Source organism: Chrysoperla carnea, chromosome X, assembly GCF_905475395.1.
Source record: "Chrysoperla carnea chromosome X, inChrCarn1.1, whole genome shotgun sequence".
In the NCBI taxonomy this organism is placed as follows: Eukaryota; Metazoa; Arthropoda; class Insecta; order Neuroptera; family Chrysopidae; genus Chrysoperla; species Chrysoperla carnea.
In genome coordinates, this window is record NC_058342.1 from 34,663,077 (window position 1) to 34,675,641 (window position 12,565).

Here is a 12,565-nt window from a genome sequence, read left to right on the forward strand (position 1 = left end):
TCGAATTCTGAAACAAAAAAAATCGATTTTTTCCAAGGGGTAGGTACCCCTTAAGAAAATTGCAAAAAATCGAGGCAAGTTTTTTGCCTCAGATTTTGATAAAACTCAGTACTTAAGGTAAATTTGATTCAAAAAATTCAAAAATTTGATTTATTTGACGACTGGAAGAATAATTTCAGAGATAAATCGATAATCGGATCAATTTCAGTCGATATCTCGGAAACAATTCACTTAATCATCAAATGAAATAGATTTTTGAATTTTTTGGGTCAAATTTACCCTATAAACCAGGTTTTATCAGATTCCGAAACAAACAAAAAAAATTACCGATTTTTTCTAAGAAAATTTCAAAAAATCGAGACAAATTTTTTGTCTCCGATTTCGATAAAACTCAATACAAAAGATAATTTCGACCCAAAAAATTAAAAAATCCAATTCATTTGAAGATTAAGTGTATTGTTTCCGAGATATCGACACAAAAGTTGCATAAAGAAGATGAATCGATTGAAACCATTTCATAGAAAATATTTGTCGAATAGTGAAACAAATTGAATTTTCCATGTTGGACATATTCTGTGAAACATTTGGATATAATATTTGATTCTTAGTTGAATACTTTCATTCGTGAAGTGATTTTTTATTTGATATCGATTATCGTCAATACGTTGATTGAAAACTCTTTTTTTAAACGTAAACTCTATGTAAATAATATATTATTTAAATAAATTTTATGTACAATGTGTTTCAGTAAATATTAATATATTTTTATCTTTTGTTTTAGGTAAGTTCTCAAAAATTTGTCATCGAGTGTGTAAGTACAAAAGTAGAAGATTTTGGGAAATTTTTTAATCTAGCCTCAAAATTGGTTACCTTTGAAAACAAATCCAGGATATCGATCGAATTGTTATGAAATTCCCTAACTTTTCTATAACTATAAAAAAATTTCCTAACTGTTTCGTAAACTCTCATAATTTGAAAAGTAAATCAAACCCTAAAGCTAGATTTGGGGTTAAAATTGATTCAAAATACATCCCCCGATATCGATGAAGAATCAAGATAGCTTTTATTGTACTAAAAAGTAGAGAATAATTTAATCTATGAGTCACTCATACCCGACTATTTGCAAAAGCTTGAGGCGCTATAAAATATCAAAAATGAATCGGAACGCCTCATCTAATCCACACCTAATTATTTTTTGATTCATTCTTGATATTAAGGTCCTCAAGCTTTTACAAATAGTCGGATATGAGTGACTCATAGACAAAATTATTTTCTACTTTTTAGTACAATAAAAGCTTGTTCCTTGAAAAGTATTTTTAAATTAAAATTTTTAATTTAAGACTAAAAAAAATGTGTATATATCAAATATAGTGGAAGCGATGGGAAAATCAGGTCGCCATAACCTTACCATGCATTGTCATCTAAACTAAATGTACATGCAAAATTTCAGCGCAATTGGAAATCGGGAAGTGGATCAAATTTGACTCGCAAGATTTGATTACAGACAGACAACGGGACAGGTGAAACTAAATAAAAGCTTGTAAAAATTGAATTCTGATCTGACTTTTCAAGACGATTTCCATCTTTAGGGGATGTATGTTACAGTTCTTAAAAAATTCTTAACTTCAGGGAAAAAAAGCTTCTACTAATAAATTGGTTATCTCTTTAAAAAAGATGATCCCGGTTATCCCGATAGGTTATCTTTTAAAAAAAGAAAAAATTTTGCAACAATTATTTTAAAAGAACAGGAAAAAACGGCATCCGAAAAAAAAAATTTCTATTCTTGAAAGAAATCACACGGAACTATTATTAAAGTTGAAACTTACATGGGAAGGATGTATTCAACTTGATACCGACAAAAACTATTAAACCACACATATTTTTAATTATAAGAAATTCTTTTTTAAATGTATTAATTAATTTAATAATTATTAATTATAATAATTCACTCACGAAATCGTTCTAGATAAATTTTTTTAATGTTTCATTTAAGTTTTACAATAATTATGACAATAATAGACGTCATGTCATCTCTATAGTAGATGACACCTGTCGGGTGATTTATGAACTATTTTTTATGTAAGGTATATTTAAAAAAAATGAATTAAATTTCAGTAAAGGTTGCAATTCTGAATGGATATAAGTTATAAAGTAGGATAATTATGTGAATTTAACAAGATTTAAGACTTTTTTTTAGGGAACAAATTATTTTTATGATGCAATTTGTCTAATCTGGTAATAAATAACAGTTTATATAGGCTGTAACATTGACATAGTCGAAAGAGTTAGAAAAAATAATAGTGATCGATAAAGAATTTTCTAATGTGAAAATTCTTTTCTTTTGTTAACTGAATCTGGGATAGATGAACTAAGGATACTTAATTTATTCATTTCATGAAACCTGCAGCTCTAAAGACTGTAATATTTTAGTAACAGAAAAAACTTTCAGTTTAGAATCGAATTTCAGGCAATATATGGAAAACTGTTTGTTTAATCATGAATGTTAATGTGTTTTGGTGAAAATTGTTTTCTTTGTGATTTCGATCTGTTTAAATAAGGTATAAAATTGACACAAAAAATTCAAAAATCGGGTTCAATTGACGAATGGAAGAATAATTTCAGTCGATATTTCGGAAACAATTCATCTAATCGTCAAATGAACTGGATTTTTGAATTTTTTGGGTCAAATTTACCTTATAAACCAGGTTTTATCAGATTCCGAAACAAACAAACAAAATTCCGGTTTTTTTCGATTTTTCCTAAGAAAATTTCAAAAAATCGAGACAAATTTTTTGGATGTTAAAACTATTTATAAACTGTATCTGCTCGTATTTTATTTTTAGTCTAAAAATAAAATAGAGTTATTTTTTTTAAACTAAACTCCCACACGTTAGAAAATCTTGGAAAATAATATTTAAAAAAAGGAAAAAATAATTTTCCTCTTCAATAGAAAAAAAACTTCTCTGTTCATTGATTTATTTTTGTTCACTCATATAGTAAAGATAAAATTATATTTACACAATTTTTCCTCTTAGATTAAATAAACACTTCGAATTATGCTTATTTTGCAGAAAATTCTCTATATTCGATGATTTTTTTTTTCTCTTTAGTAGTCAGTCAGGTTGTTGGGTGTACGTCACACTTCGAATGTATTAGTAGTGTAATCATTCCAAAGGTTTATTTTTTATGTCCAGATTATAATCTTTTTCGTCATAGAAAATGAACGAAAAGGTTAAATATACAGGTGAACTTCAATTCGAAAATATTCTAACAAACATATATCGGTCCATCGGAGTGACCTGAAATTGACCTCGAAAAACTGGGAATGTTAGATTCTAGGAATAGGGAGGGAAACTTTTAATATCGGTCAGAAAAATTATCTCGAAAGTTTTTTATCAGAATGTGAGGAAAAACAAAATAGATCTTGTATTTTTCGGTCATCACCTTTTATCTTTTTACCTTTTCTAAAATAATGGTGATTCATTCATTTTGCCCATGAAGAATTTTGATAAATCAAGAATTAAATCTTTGTTATGTTATATATTGAGCTTTATTGAAATCGGAGACAAAAATTTTCGAAATTTTCGGGGACAAAAGTTTTGAAATTCGATAAAACTTAGTTTATAAGGTAATTTTGGTTCAAAAAATTCAAAAATCCTGAATAAAAATAATAAAAATGAAATCTTGAACGTCAAAACAAACTTGAACTCTGAAGGTTAGGAGTGTTCCGCCCCAAACCTCTTTCACTAATTGCTATAAAGTTTCATTACAATAATTATAAGTATTATTGATTCCTATTTCTAGAGATTGGATTTACGATGTTTAAGGTTATACGACTACTAAAACATTCTGTCATGCGATCTTCATGCGATAACCGATTCAAATCGCCATTCATTCAATTGGCTGAGTGATCCAAGAAATTGAATTTTGATTGCTCCAACAAAAAAAATTGTTTGAGTTATATTCAATCCTTTGCAACTTGCGTAAATTTGAGGCAAACAACTTCAGTATGCCAGTCGCCTCAGTTCGTACAAGTCAATCTTCTACGATTTCTCGAAGAGTAACGGAGAATAAGAGCATTTACTAGTGCCTTCCAGATCTTTTCGGCTTATCTTGCAGGACTTCGTACAAAAGGAAGATTTTGTACGCGAGACAAATTTTCCTGAAGACAATGTCAGTCATAGCTTACTCGCTCGCTCGCGATCAATGAAAAGTAAAATTTGGATTGCGATTACTTCTCACAACGTTTCCGATTATCGAATATTTCGATTATCGAGACTACTATATTTATTATTTAAAAATCAAATATGAAAATGGGTAATCGTAAAAAAATAAGCCCCGGAAAAAAAATCACATGAAAATTAATGTGTAAGTATTCATAACAATCCAATCTTTAGAAATTTTTCAATGATACGTAAAATGAAATGAACATCAGGGAAATTAGATATATAATTTATGACGTCATAACGTTTATAATTTATGTATAAAGTTGCAATACATATCGAACAATTTTCGAACATATAATTTACGTTACTCTGTTGATTTCAATTGATTTTCATTCTATTTTCCTTACTACCTCTTTTTTTTTTTTTAAATTGATATATTTATTGCACGAAAAACGGTTAGGAAAACTATAAGGGAAATCTCGTTGAAAAATCATTTCACTTTATTACAACATTGTATCGTTACATTGAAATGTATTTAATAATATTTATAGCACTTGTGAAGGCCAGTACTCGATCCAGGGGGGAGGAGCGAGCCGGGCAACCACCCGGAGCGGCAAAAGAGGTAGTAAAATCTGGACTGAAAAGTACCAAATTATTTAAGCGCTCTAATTTGACCCTATGGTGTTCCAATTTATCTTTTGACGAAGGATTTTCATATTTTCTTGAAAAAGAAATTGTTTTTATTGAAAGAACAAGTGAAGACAAACAATTGACTCAGGTAATTGTTCAAATACCATGTATATAGTGTTGATTACGAAATCGTTTGTTTTTTAGATCATGTAAGTAAAGAAAGGCAATATTCGAACCTAATTTGCGCCCTCACGGGTAAACAGTGACATTTAAATTTAAACTTTTGTTAAATCTCTGAAGATTTACAAGATAGGTCCTACGAACTCAAGACCCAATTGACCCATATTGCTCATTTACGGCCTCGACCTCACTTTTTACGCCCGGAGCACGCTAAAAATCAGTTTGAAGGCTCTTTTCGTTTTTGAGTTATCGTGTTTACGGAGAGACAATCGAAAATAGACTAATAAGTGATTTTACATTTTTAGGACACCTATACCAAAATTTTGTTGGTAGCATCAATATTTTTAAGCGTTGCAAACTTGGGACTAAACTTAATATACCTTGATATATTTCATATTGACATGGTATAAAAACAACTAATTAGCTCCTAGTGGCGTTTCTATGACGGCCGTAACGATTACGTGGAAAACGATATAAAAAAAAAACTCGTTGAAAAATAAATAATACTCGCGTAGGATGGTATTTAAACAATACCAGTGTTTTACATCGATGTGGGTGGATGTCCATACCTTCCGTTTCGTTGCATTATTAGTTGTTAATAAAATAAGTACGTGTTTATAAACGTGATAATTTCTAAATGAGTAGATTTATTTATTGCACGGAAAACTTACAAGAAACTCATTGGAAAACTGAACATTGCATTTCTTAGAATCATTTTTATCCTCTACATTAAAAAAGGATCAAGCATTTCATAAACAGGATTCAATTAATTAAGTTTTTTATACCATGTAAATATGAAATATACCAAGGTATACTAAGTTTAGTCCCCCAAGTTTGTAACGCTTAAAAATATTGATGCTACCAACAAAATTTTTTGTATATTCATAAAATCATCTAATTAGTTCATTTCCGGTTGTCTGTCCGTCCGTCTGTGAACACGATAACTCAAAAACGAAAAAAGATATCAAGCTGAAATTTTTATAGCAAGCTCAGGACGTAAAAAGTGAGGTCGAATTCGTAAATAAGCAACGAAGGACTCTTGGATTCGTAGGATCTATCTTGTAAACCGTCCGAGATAGAACAAAAGTTTAAATTTAAAAACTGTTACAAAAAAATAAACAACTTTTGTTTGAAACATTTTTTCGTAAACATAACTGTTTACCCTTTGAGGGTGCAAATTGTATAGTATGTATTACATAGGAATATCATTTATGTATGTGTAAAACGACAGTGTAATCAACACTGTCTATACATGGTGCTTCAACAATTAACTCAATCAATTGTTTGTTTTCATTTGTTATCCTCTGCATTAAAAAATAATCAAGCATTTCATAAACAGGTATGCACGTGGAACGGATTGAAATAATTAAGTTTTTAAACTAGGGTATGTTTTAGAATGATGTGGGAGGGTGCATCCATGTGTTGTTATGTTGCAATTTATTAGAATGCTATTAATAACTTGATAATTATAATAGTTTTTTTTCTAAATCCTGATAATTACTAAAATAAATTAAATTTTTCCAAGAGTTTTATTATTAATCCTTATTGTAAAATGTATGAAATAAATTGCACCAGGGTAGAAGGATCAAAATTTTAAATTCTAGGTTAGGTTAGGTAAGAGTGGCTGTCCTGGGGTGGGACACACTGAGACCATAGGGTCCGTTGTGATACCGAAAAAGGTTTATGTAATATAAAATTGAAAATGTCAGATATGCAAGGATTGAATAATACTAGGGATTCCAATAAAACTTTATAAATACATTTTTTGATTAACGAAGTTTACCAAAAATCACAATAAATTTCTAGGTCATCGGGCTTTTTATTAATTTTTTTATCGTTCAAAGTTGGCTGAAAAAATGATGAATCATATAGGTTATCCTTTTCAATTGGTTATTTCTATATCAAAAAATGTAGAGAGTGTGATAAAAAACTATCTAAAATATTTAAACAATCTTGTAGTTTATAAAAATTACCATCAAAATATAAGGTTGTCGATGATATCAAAACATAATTTTAATTTAATTATGAGTTCATCGAAGATCCATCATTTAATGAACAGAGACGACTATAGTTAGAGTATTGATGATTGAAGAGCGATATCTATATTAACACTACCCTGAAAATTAATCATTATCGACAACGAAGTCACGGGTGAAAGCTAGTAATATATAAATGAAATTAGAACTGATGGATGATGAGACTGTCTAAATAAATTAACAATAAAACAATAAAGAAATTAAGAATGGGGGTAAACGTGTACGACAACGCAAAATATTTTGATCAACAAAAATAATAATATTTTGAATAAATTCTCACGATACCCCCAAATTACCCACACACACACACACAACACACAAAAACAGGTTTGTTTTGTAAATGTATCCGGTCTTGCATCGCATCGGATCGTATTATAATTACACTTTTTTAAAATTTCTTTTCATATCCATTACTTTTTTTTAGAAGAAAAAAAATTTTTAAGTATGTTCTTTTCAATACAAAATGATTAGAAAACTAAAACGGACACTCTTTACTTACATTACGTACAAAAACAAACGATTCCGTAATCAACACTGTCTATACATGGTATTTCAACAATTAACTTAGTCAATTGTTTGTTTTCACTTGTTCTAGACTGTTTTTAACCACGGGTACCACACGGATCGAGGTATTTTTTCATCATTTTCCTTTACTTTCTCGAAATCTACATGTATTTGCGATTTTTCTAGGGGCGATCCCAGCCATAATAGAATATAAGTGATTTGAAATCAAGAAATGAGCTTTTTTTTGGTTTTACAACACCACGCAACTACAAAAATATGTAACATATTGTGTGCAAGTGCTGTTTATAAATTTGATGATATAGATAACTCTCTTCAATCATCAATAAACTAACTATAGTCGTCTCTGTTCATTTAATGGTGGATCTTCGAAGACCTCATAATTAAATAAAAATTTTGTTTTGATATCATCGACAACTTTATATTTTGATGGTATTATTTTGAACTACAAGATTGTCTAAATATTTTAGATAGTTTTTTATCACACTCTCTAGATTTTTTGATATAGAAATATCCAATTGAAAAGGATAACCTATATGATTCATCATTTTTTCAGCCAACTGTGAACGATAAAAAAATTAATAAAAAACCCGATGAGCTGGGAATATTTTGTGATTTTTGTAAACTTTGTTGATCAAAAAATGTATTAATGAAATCCCTAGTGTTATTCAATTCTTGCATACCTCCTTAAATTTAAGTGATTTGAAATCAAGAAATGAAGGAAGCATTAAGAACAAACTTAGAGAGAGATAACACTTTGATATAAAATATATATTTTGAAGAGTTTTTGAAATAATTAAAACGTTTATAGAAGGTAATAAGACACTCATTTGTGTTGTGACCAAAAGTACTTCTGATCTATCGAAGGTAGTACTAACATTACATTATTTTCATCCCAACATTATCTCATCTTGTTCTATTTTTCTCCTTCCCTCACCAAAAAATTTATTCAAATTTATATAAAATATCAAGTATTTTGTTTGAATAAAATTTAATTATTTTATTAAATTTGTGGTTTTTCTGTGTAACCCCTTCGTCGCTTCACCTCTGTTCTTACCCAATTGTTAGGTTTTTAAAATTATAAATATTTTATTTTTTGTTGTGTTATTAATATTTAATGTTTCATTAAATATTTTTTTTGAGATTTATTAAATTACTAGCTTAATACCAGCCCGCTTTGTAGCCTACACCTCTCTTGATCTCACTTATATCCTTTACATAACATTCGAAAGGATTGTTTTACACATCTAAAATATATGCACAGTTTTCAAATTTTTAAAGTGTAAGATAGTCATAATTCATTGAGTTAAGCAGAAAAGATGGCCATGAATTGTTTGACACATTCTTTACAGGAATCTTTAATTTATAGTTCAAAATGATTACCATAGATGGCGCAGTAAAATGTCAGAATAAATTTATAAATTATAGCGCTCATGTGTTATTCTGATGTATGAGCTATATTGTTGTACAAATCCATTCAAATCCATTGGGCTAGTTTTTACGTGAAAGCGTAACAAATTCTAAACAATACATGCCTGCAGGAAAAAAGTTTGTAATCCTGCAGGAAGAGAATATCTCCGTCAAAAGAGTGTTTTTTTAAAACTTTTAAGAATGTAAAATCTGAATTTGAAAGCAAGAAAAAGTCATGAATTTTATGGAGTTCCGTAACCGAAACTATCGAATACTTGAAAACGAAATCGAATCTGATAGAAAAGTTTCGAATAGGAGCAAAATCTAAATGAGACATTATGACAAGTTTTTGCCCGGTCGAGTGAGTACACTCGAAAAATAACTTTTATCGATAAAAATGTTTGAAGCGAAAAATGTTGAATGTATAAGCCCTAGGTTTTCAAGCTCAAAGAAAAGCTCAGACTACTCCATAATTGGTAATCGATAGATGAACACTTTAAGAAAGTTGTTTTTGATTAAAAAAGTGACACTTTTAGTTCCGGACCGAAAAGTTTTCTCCAAAATTGTGTTTCTGCGAAATCTAGGCACTTTCCGGGAGGTCAAATCAAAATTAAACAGTTTTAAGTTGTATATACAGTCGTAGAGAATACATACTGTGTAAATATAAAAAAAAAAATTAGCAAATCCTTTCGAAATACCATGAAAAAGAAAATACAAGATAAATAAATAAAATTACTATAAATAGTAATTAAAAACAATTGTCAGTAATTAATACAGAAACACTAAAATCGTTTGATCTTACATAAGTGGTGCTGTCGTACTGATGTAGTTCTAATGTAATAAATTTATATATATATTAATGCTTCCAATCATAGTAGTGCACAGTGGCGTGCAAACCTACCATTGTTTTACTGTGTTCCACAGGACACAGGCCTCGTAAGTTTAGGTTAGGTTTGGTTAGGTTATATTGGCTGTCCACGAAGGACACACTTAGGCTACAACATATATGTGTTTTATCACCTTTCCGCTGATAATTTCATTTATCAGCTCCTCAATTTCAGAGGCTGAGTGCACTTCCTTCACGCATATATCATGCACTACACCAGCCCATCACAATTATTAATTAAATTAATTTTGTTGCGACGGCGGGAATCGAACCCTCTACCCTAAGCATACCGCGGACGGAATTGGTTACGCCTTAACCAACTGAGCTAATAGGACAAAAATATACTTTTTTTAAATTTTGGAATAAAGCGTATTCATAGTAAAATTCCAATAGAGGAGAGTGGCGCAATTTTCTCGATGGACTTAATCTAAATGGATAGTAGTTGCGCCACTGGTTGTTCAAGCAGCTTGTTTGTTGATGTTTATGTTGTCAAGTTAAATCATACATAAATCAAATTATCAATATTTTCTTTATTTTATATTTATTAGAATCAGAATCCTGCCGTAAGTGTAGTCCGTATGACGTACAAGTCCCTAATTATTTTATTAAGGTAGTACTATCGGTAAATAACTTAGTATTCAGAATTTAATGAAACTTGGCATAGTTGTCCATTATTATATCATAATTAACCAGTTAAATTAGGGACCTTCAGAGAAATGAAAATCTGAACGTCCAGTTTTGTGAAATAAAATAAAATTTGTGATTTCCCATAAGGTTCAATGTTAAAATATCTTTTTTTCAGTTCTCTGAAGGCCCCTAAATAATTTAACTGGTTAATTATGATTTAATAATGGACAACTATGCCAAGTTTCATTAAATTTCTGAATGCAAGGTCTATTACCGATAGTACTACCTTAAAACAATTTAATCTTAACAAATATAGACACACGTATAAAGATTTTTACTTTTTTTATGGAAGAAATTTTATTTTCTATTCTCGATTTACTAATTATGATTTTAAGGTTACAATTAAGGTAAAATGTCCGCAAATGCAATTTTTTAATAATATTTTATGTTGAGAATCACTGCCCTTAAAAATCGTACAATTAGTGTAACGTTATTAATTTATTCGTAACCCTTACTTCAATAGTATAGGCAATATACATTACATTCATGTAAAAGGGTGCAAAGTATATTCGTCTTTTTCATTGGATCTTGTACGAAACCTTTTCAATTTTGATAAAAATTTATTATTTAGGATAATTTTGACCCAAAAAAAACGAAAATCAAGTTTAAATTTTAATCAGAGCTTTAATTTTTTAAGATATAGCCATTGTTATAAATTTTCATTATTCGGAATAACATTTTAAGTAATTTTTCCATTAATTTAAGCTGTTTTCTTAAAAATTACACTTCTGATCAATTTTATAACGCGATTTTTGTTTTTCTTGGGTCAAAATTAGTCTAGAAAATGATTTTCATCTAAATTGGAAATAAAAAATTTGTTTCAAATTTTTGCAATTTTTTTAAGGGGTACCCCTTTGAAAAATTCGAAAAAATCGAAGAAAATTATTTGTTTTCGATTTTGATAAAAATCATTTTCTAGACTATTTTCGACCTAGGGAAAACGAAAATCGCGTTAAAAAACTGATCAGAAGGGTAATTTTTAAGAAAACAGCTTTAATTAATAAATAAGAGCGATTATCAAGAAAACTAAAGCTCTGATCAATTTATTAACGTGATTTTCGTTTTCCCTGAGTCAAAAATAGTCTAGAAAACAATTTTTATCAAAATCGTAAACAAAAAATTTTCTTCGATTTTTTCGAATTTTTCAAAGGGGTAACCCCTTAAAAAAATTGCAAAAATTCGAGACCAATTTTTTGTTGTCGATTTTGATGAAAATCATTTTCTAGACTAATTTTGACCCAAGGAAAACGAAAATCACGTTAAAAAATTGATCAGAGCTTTAGTTTTAATGATAATCGTTCTTATATATTGAAAATTTTTAAAAATTAATGGAAAATTCAATCATGTAGTTGTAACTTCAAAAATTACATCTCCGATAGTAATTTTAATCAGATTTTCATTTTTCCTGGGCCAAAATTAGTCTAGAAAATGATTTTCGTGAAGATCGAAAACAAAATACAATGTCTGTACCCCGAAGATATTTAGTCGAACATTCCATGAAACTAGACGATGCATTTATAAAAATATGAAATCTCATTTTCCCGTAATTATTTTCCAATAAATAAAATAAAAAACAATTAAATGTGAGAATAAACAAAAATGGTTTAAAAAAATACAGTAATAGATTATATATTTTTTGTTTTTGTAAGTTTATAGAGATATTTCTATAACGATAAACGTCTAATATTGGTTTTATAGTTAATATTTTATTTACCAATCATAAATAATCGTATAAAAAAAATTACAAATACACGAACGAACGAATTCTCAACTCAAACAAAATATAGAAATACCTCTATACTTCACTGTTCATGCTATCAACACACACTATCAAAAGGTCTGTTTTCTCTTACAACACCACATTACGTAAAAAAAAAGTTACGCAACAATTCAAAAAAATTAAGAACATGTGGTTCAAATTTCAGCATAAGTATTCGTGCAAATTTTAAAGGAAATGAAAATCGATATAAAATACATTGGCTCTTATGGAGGAATCTCAAAAAACGATATATTTTGAAAGTTTTTGATAATTTTCACTTGGAATGAAT

The 12,565-nt window shown here is 28.9% G+C and overlaps 1 protein-coding gene across 2 annotated transcripts in view; it reads left to right on the forward strand.

The window, feature by feature from the left end:
- The window catches only part of LOC123302581 (plexin A3), a 381,571-nt gene that overhangs the window by 137,963 nt on the left and 231,043 nt on the right, over positions 1-12,565 (forward strand). The window lies entirely within an intron of this gene.